This window comes from Microtus oregoni, unplaced genomic scaffold (assembly GCF_018167655.1).
Source record: "Microtus oregoni isolate MIOR12 unplaced genomic scaffold, Mior012 000057F_ref0000458, whole genome shotgun sequence".
Taxonomy (NCBI): Eukaryota; Metazoa; Chordata; class Mammalia; order Rodentia; family Cricetidae; genus Microtus; species Microtus oregoni.
The window spans coordinates 2,640,861-2,648,226 of NW_024543833.1; the positions used below are offsets into that span (position 1 = coordinate 2,640,861).

General features: G+C 42.2%; 1 pseudogene; it reads right to left on the reverse strand.

Annotated features, from left to right (window-relative positions):
- Window positions 1-4,274: 4,274 nt before the first annotated feature.
- LOC121438769 lies at window positions 4,275-5,450 on the reverse strand (annotated as a pseudogene).
- Between the last annotated feature and the right edge of the window lie 1,916 nt (window positions 5,451-7,366).

Here is a 7,366-nt window from a genome sequence, read left to right on the forward strand (position 1 = left end):
CTAATTTATCTTGCTTATTATTTTTGAAGATTAGGGTCTCACTATGTAGCCTGGCTAACCAGAACTCACTCTATCATCAGGCTGGCCTTAAGCATGTAATGACCTGTCTACTTCTTGAGAGTGCTGGAGTCAAGGGTGCGGTCATGATGCCTGGCGACAATGAAGCCTTTTGAGATTGACATTTTCCACTCAACTACAACTCTGCAGATTCACTGGGCTGCTATTGTGCTGGTTGACATTAAGTTTAAACGACTGTGCCTAAGAGATCTATAGAACAACGTGCCTCTAACCTGCCAGCACCACTTGCCAAAGACAGACAACTTCCAGGAATGCTGAGGGCTGTTCTTGTAATTGCCTGGTCTTGTACAATTTTAAAGAAACTTGTTCGGGTGAGATGACTAGCCTTGTGTTTTCATTTCCGTACACAAGCTTGCTTGCCTCTAAGTGTACTAAGGAAGGGGGTACGCAGCTTTGTGGGCACTGCCTTTCTACACCCCCACCTGTGTAACTTGGTGCTACACCTTGGGAATCTTGGATCTCAGGTGTAGATCTGGCACTTATCTGAATAAAACCTTTGTTTGAAATTTATTCATCATCAGACTGGTGAATCTGGGAATGACCCCAGACCCATAACATTGTATACATCTCTGGGCTTTTTCTTTTCATTGATGACTAGTCTTCCATCATACCACCTGTGTCCCCAGTCATTAATCATGCCCTCTAGTAAAGTAAATCTTTCTTTTTCTTTTTTTTATGGTTTATTTAACTTTATTTTATGTGCATTGGTGTGAAGGTGTCAGATCCCCTGCAACTGGATCTTCAGACAGTTGTGAGCTGCCATGTGGGTGCTGGGAATTGAACCCGGGTCCTCTGGAAGAGCAGTCAGTGCTCTTAACCACTGAGCCATTTCTCCAGCCCCAGGAAAGTAAATCTTGATGTCCAGTTTGTATCTATTATGAATTAAGCTCCATTCAAGTTCAGGTTTTGCATGGACATAAACCTTCACATATCCGGCCATGCAGTTCTCAGGAGAGCTGTTCTTGAGTACTGTCATAGTTGTATGTCGTTTTGTCTGTTGGCTTTTTAATTGCCAAATTACTTCTGTAATGATTTCAGACACAGTAAGGTTTCAGGTTTTAGGGGCCATGCATATGCAGACAAGCCCTCGGGCAGAAGTGCCTAAGGGCCCCCGAGGATGTTAAAGGGTCCCACATGACCCACGTGTGGATTATATCATCCACGTATGACTCAGCTAAGCCCTTGGACACATGTGTGAGCCCTGTCATCTGCATATGATGTAGCCACCTCAACCCCCCAGCTAGGCAGTTTTTAAAAGCTGGACACACCATCCCCCCCCCCCATACTGACTTCTGCAGGCCTGTACGTGCCTCTAATAAACTTCTAAGCAGGTTTATTGCATGTTCTGTGTTTCCTTCTCACTCGGGCCAGGTAATTTCAACTTCCCATAGCTTTATTTAAAATTTCCTGTTGAGTTATAAACTATATGTTTAGTTAGGTTAAGTTTTTATTTTCCTTTTCTTGAAATATTTTTAATTTTCTTTTTGATTTTAAACTTTTTTTTGTGTGTATATATATGAGAGAGAGAGAGAGAGAGAGAGAGAGAGAGAGAGAGAAAGAGAGAGAGAGAGAGAGAGAGAGAGAGAGAGAGAGAGAGATAAATGCAGGGCAGGTGCATGTCCTATTCTGTGCATGTGGATGTAGGGAACAACTTGGGGAGTCAGTTCTCCCCCTTTCCCCCAATCCTTTCTGGGGATCAAATTCAGATTGTCAGGCCTGCTTGGAAGCAATTCACTGAGCCATCTCTCCAGCCCTCTTTGATTTTTTTTTTTTACACATGTGTTATTTAGAAGCAAGTTATTTAGTCTCCAAATGTTTTGAGATTTATAGATATCATTCTGTTGTTGATTTTCTACTTAAAACCTTGTTGATCCAAGAGTATACTTTGGTTTCTGCTTTATATTTATCAACATATGATTTATGACCCTGGTTATGGTCTCTTGGTTAGCAGTCTATGTGTGCTTGAGAAGAATTTGTATTCTGCTGTTGTTAGATGATGTATCCTGTAAATGCCACTTAAATCCAATTGATTGATGCTGTTGTTCAGCCCAACTCTGTCCACACTGAGTTTTCTCCATCTGTTGATTACTGACTGAGTGCGGTTGGCTACCTATGAGTGTGCTTATCTCTTCCTGAAGATCATTTTTTTTGCCTCATGTGTCTGGATCTTCTGTCACGAGGCATATACACCTTAAAGATTTTTGAGTCTTCTTGGAGAACTGACACTTTTATCCCTAATGCCTCCTTGATAATTTTGCTTGTTCTGAAGTTTACTTTGTTTAAATATCATTTAATTATTTCATCTCATTTATTCTTTATTGAGAAACACCAGTGATGTTGGCAATTCACCTTTCCCAGAATACAAAGGCATTTTTTCAATCCTGCTCATACTCAAGATTAGCAGTTTTATAAATCAAATTTGAGAACCTGATTAAATATTTTACAATTTGCTCATTTAGGGAGCATCACAGCAGTTAAAGCAGAGGGTGAGGTAGGCAGGAATAAAAGGACAGAGGTGCCTGGGACTGAGCTCTAGTCAACAGCAGCGCGTTTCCCGACTTTGGTGTGGGAAGTTAAATTCTGTATAGTACTGATCTCTCCAGCTCTCTTTCCTGATTAGTGTTCTCAAGGTATATATGATGCTTTTGCTCCTTCCTCTTAGTCTGTTTGTCTTCATTTAAAAAATGGGTTTCTAAGACCCACACATGTGACCAAGCAAAAGACTAGAAGGTACGAAAATCAAGGCTGGTAAAATACTACAATAAACTATCAACACATTCACTGAAACGGCAGCAACTTCATCAGCCCTCAGTCAGTAATTGACAATACACAAGCAGAGAAAGCAATGTGACAGAGTTGCACTGAACGGCACTGCCAATCAACTGGATTTAGCTGTCACTTACCTAATACCCCATTCAACAACAACAGCATACAAATTCTTCTTACACGCACTTGGAATACTAACCAAGAGACTGCTGTGGGACAACAGTCTGTACCCTGTCACTTATATTTTAAATAAATGCTGATTGGCCAGTAGCCAGGCAGGAAGTATAGGCGGAATTACCAAGCAGGAAGTAGAGGCAGGGCAACGAGAATTCTAGGAAGAGGGAAGCACATTCTGCAGTCCTGACCCAGGCGCAAAGGAAGAAAGATGAGACTGCCTTGCTGACAAAGGTACCAAGTCACGTGGCCAACATAGACAAGAATTATGGGCTAATATGAGTTAGAAGAATTAGTTAATGAGAAGAACCTGAGATACTGGGCCAGTCAGTTTATAACTAATGTAGACCTTTGTGTGATTTCTTTGAGACTTAATGACTGTGGGAACTGGGCAGGACAGAGACCTCAGTCAACAAGAGACCATATCCAGGGCCACAGATCATACCTTAACAAATATAAAACACAAACTACATTTTTGTTATTATCATCCAATAATATTGTTCATATCAATATCTAAGAAACTCTAGGGCATTAAATCCTAGGATATAAAGAGAACAAGTCTAAGAATCCATGGGGTAGACAGGAACTTAAATAAATACTAAAGGCAAAGGGAATTTATTCAATGAAATTACAGCAGAAAAATCCTCAAATCTAAAGAATGAATAAATATCAAAATACAAATGGTAGTAAAACCCCTAATAGATGCAACCAGAGAAGAAGGTCTTCACAAAATAGTCAAGATATCAAGAGCACACATATAGGAATATATGTATATATGTATATATATGTATGTATATATGTACATGCATGTGACAATGAGAAAAGGAGCATGGACTCATGCCAGGCAGTAAAGCTAAGCCTTCACAGATAAAGAAAATGCTGGAAGTTCTGATCAGAGTAATGGGGCAGGAAGAGCAGTGCAAACAGCACTTCTCATTTCTATGACTAAAGCAATTCACACACAAAGTGGTGCTTACAGTCAGCACAAGCAAATGCAGTGCAGTGAAAGGCTAGTCCTAGTGTTAAGTCATGTGTAGTGATATTTCATTTATATTTTGATAAGTAAAGCTTGCCTGAAGGTCAAAAATGCAAAACAGCCAGCCACTGGCTCTTACCTCTACCTCAGTCCAAAGTGGCGATCATACCTTCAGGAATTCTCAGAATGAGATTGACTGAGAGCTATCTCCTCCCATCTTATATTATTGTATGGTAAGAGTCAGTGGTATTTTCTTAACTAGTGACTGATGTGGTAGGGTTTAGCCCACTGTGAGAACCTCCTTGGAGAAGTGGTTCTGGGTCCTATGAGAAATGAGGTTGAACAAACCAAGAATGCCCAATCCTGCTATTCTGTCCATGACAAACACACGATGGACATAGAGTTTGATGTTCTTCTTGTTCTCAAAAAGTTTGAAGGGAGCTCACCGCACAATGAAGAGCTATGCTCTGAATTCCAACTGGCCTTCCACAGAGAAGTGCTTGACTGCCAAGTGGTCCTCCCAGTCATTGGTGAGGCTCTTATAGACTTCACCATACTCCTCTTGAGTGATGCCATCAGGGTTTTTGGTCCAAATGGGCTTAGTCTTATTCAGCTCTTCCTGATCAATGTATTTCTCCTTAGTCTTCTTTGTTTTCTTTTTCTTATCTTTGCCACTGTCATCCTCTTCATCTGATCCCACATCTTCAATCTTAGGCTTCTCCTCATCATCCTTATCTTCCTCCTCTTTCTCACCCTTCTCTTCCTCTGCATCATCATCACTGATTTCCTTCTCTCATTCCTTCTCCAAATAGAGGGTGATGGGATAGCCTATGAACTGTGAGTGCTTCTTCACCACTTCCTGACCCTTCTCTTCTCCAGGTATTCTGTCTGGTCTTCTTTGAGATGAAAGATCACTTTGGTGCCCCGGCCAATGGGCTCACCATGGTCGGCACGCACTGTGAAGGACTCACCAGCAGAGGACTCCCTGGCATACTGCTTGTTGTCATTGTGCTTTGTGATCACAATCACTTCCTCTGCCACCAGACAGGCTGAGTAGAACCCAACTCCAAACTGCCCAGTCATGGAGATGTCTGCACCAGCCTGCAGAGCCTCCATGAAAGCCTTTCTGCCAGACTGAACAATGGTTCCCAGGTTGTTTATGAGGTCAGCCTTGGTCATGCTGATGCCTGTATCCACCAAAGTCAGTGTCCACTCCTGAGGGTTGGGGACGAGGTCAACTTTTAGCTCGTTACCACTGTCCAACTTGGGAAGGCTCTGTCAGGCTCTCATAGGGAATCTTGTCCAGGGCATCAGAAGCATTAGAGACCAGCTCTCAAAGGAAAATTTCCTTGTTTGAATAGAAAGTATTGATAATAAAGGACATGAGCTGTGCAATTTCTGCCTGAAAGGCAAAGATCTCCATCTCTTCCTCTCCATGGCGCACTTCCTCAGGCATCTTGACAGGAAAACCAAGAAGCAGCACAGAGCAGCGTGAGAATGGAGCATGTCTGACTCTCATGCCAAGCCTAGGCTGCATGGGGGTGACTCAAGAGAGCTTATTTGATTTCTTCAAAGACCCTCTGGCCATTCAAAAATGCTTGTCTTGCAAGTATACGAACTTGCTCTGTAGACCAAGCTGGCCTTGAACTCAGAGATCACCTGCCTCTGACTCCCAAGTGCTGGGATTAAAGTTATGTGCCATCACCAAGCAGTAACTCAATACATTTTAAGACACAAGTGTCCTACTAAAATTTAAATCAAAAGATTCCTTGGAGCTGAAATTACAGACAGTTGTGATGCCCCTCAAACCTGGATGCTCCGAAAGAACAGCTAATACTCTTAACTGCTGAACACTCTTTAACCCTTAACTATCGCAACAACAAAACCCACAAACTCCAGAAAGGTAATTATATATCAGTTTCTTTCATGAGACAATAACCTCTTAGGGCCTCTCTGTCTCTCTTTCTAACATACTCTCAATGGCTACCTGTAGATGATTTTTTTCATTTTAATATCTTAAATATGCTACTCCCCTCTCTGCATGGCTTCTGGTGGGGAGTCTGATGAAATTGTTATCTTTATCCCTCTGCATTAGATTCCATTTTGTTACTGTGACCAAAACACCCCAGAGAAGTACCCTAAAAAGGCAAGCTTTAGTTTGGGCCGAGTTTCAGGCTGTCCTTGTGTGAAGGCTTGTGGGAAAGGCCCAGCTCATGGTGGTAGGAGTGTGTGATGCTGGCTATTTACATCAAGCTAGGCCAGGAAGCAGAGAGCTAGGCTAGGCCCAAAGCCCAGGCTAGAGTCTTCAAAGTTCTATCCCTAGTGCCCTCCTTCCTCCAGTGAGGTCCCACTTCCTATTAGATTCATAACTTCCCAAAAGTGTGCCAGCAGTTCGAGTCCAAGGATTTAAAACCCAAAACTTGGGCGACAGTTTAGAATCAAGTCACAATAGTTTCTGCTCGTCCATTACGTCCCAACGGACTTATTTCAGTATTAATCTCTTTCTCCCCCTTCCCCTCCTCCACCTCTCTCTCTCTCTCTCTCTCTCTCTCTATCTATCTCTCTCTCTCTCATACACACTCACCCAAAACACCCCAGAAAGACATATATATATATATCTTGAATCTATGATTGGGGTGTATTGCCTGAGATTATTTATCAAATGTTTCTTCTATTCTATTCTCACTACATGTTTTCACCTCTCCAGTTAGTTCCTGGGACATAGGTTATTAATATCTAAGATCATTCTGGGCTTCTAATGAAAAGCCAACGGTGTTTGGGAAGCCCCTCCAGTTTAGTGGTGTTCAATACCTGAACTTCGTCTCTGTTTTTGTGATGCACACATTGTCCCTACCCATCCTTCTATCTTCTCAGCTGTGGTTTGCCACATGAGCCTTAGAGACACCTCAGTCCCATTAACAGCAGATATCTGTTCAGCATGTATCTAATTGGCTTTAATAATAAAAACCCAGAGTCAGATATTGGGGGGTGAAAGATGAAAGATCAGAGAATTAAAGCAGCTAGTCATTAAAGTTCTTATCCTCAGACTGAAAAGGCTGTGCTCCTGTCTACTCCCGCCATATCACTTTCTGTCTCCACCTCCCTAGTGCTGGGATAAAAGGCATGAGTTCCCAATTGCTGGAATCAAAGGTGTTTCTCTTTTAGACCGGTTAAATCTCATGTAGCCCAGTGTGGCCTTTAACTCCTGATCTTCCTGCTTCCACCTCCCAAGTGTTGGGATTAAAGGTGTGTGTCACCACTGCCTGGTCCCTATGGTTAACTAGTAGCTAGCTCTGCCCTCTGATCTTCAGGCAAGCTTTATTTATTAGAGCACAAACAAAATATCACCATATAGCTGAATGAGTATTGATT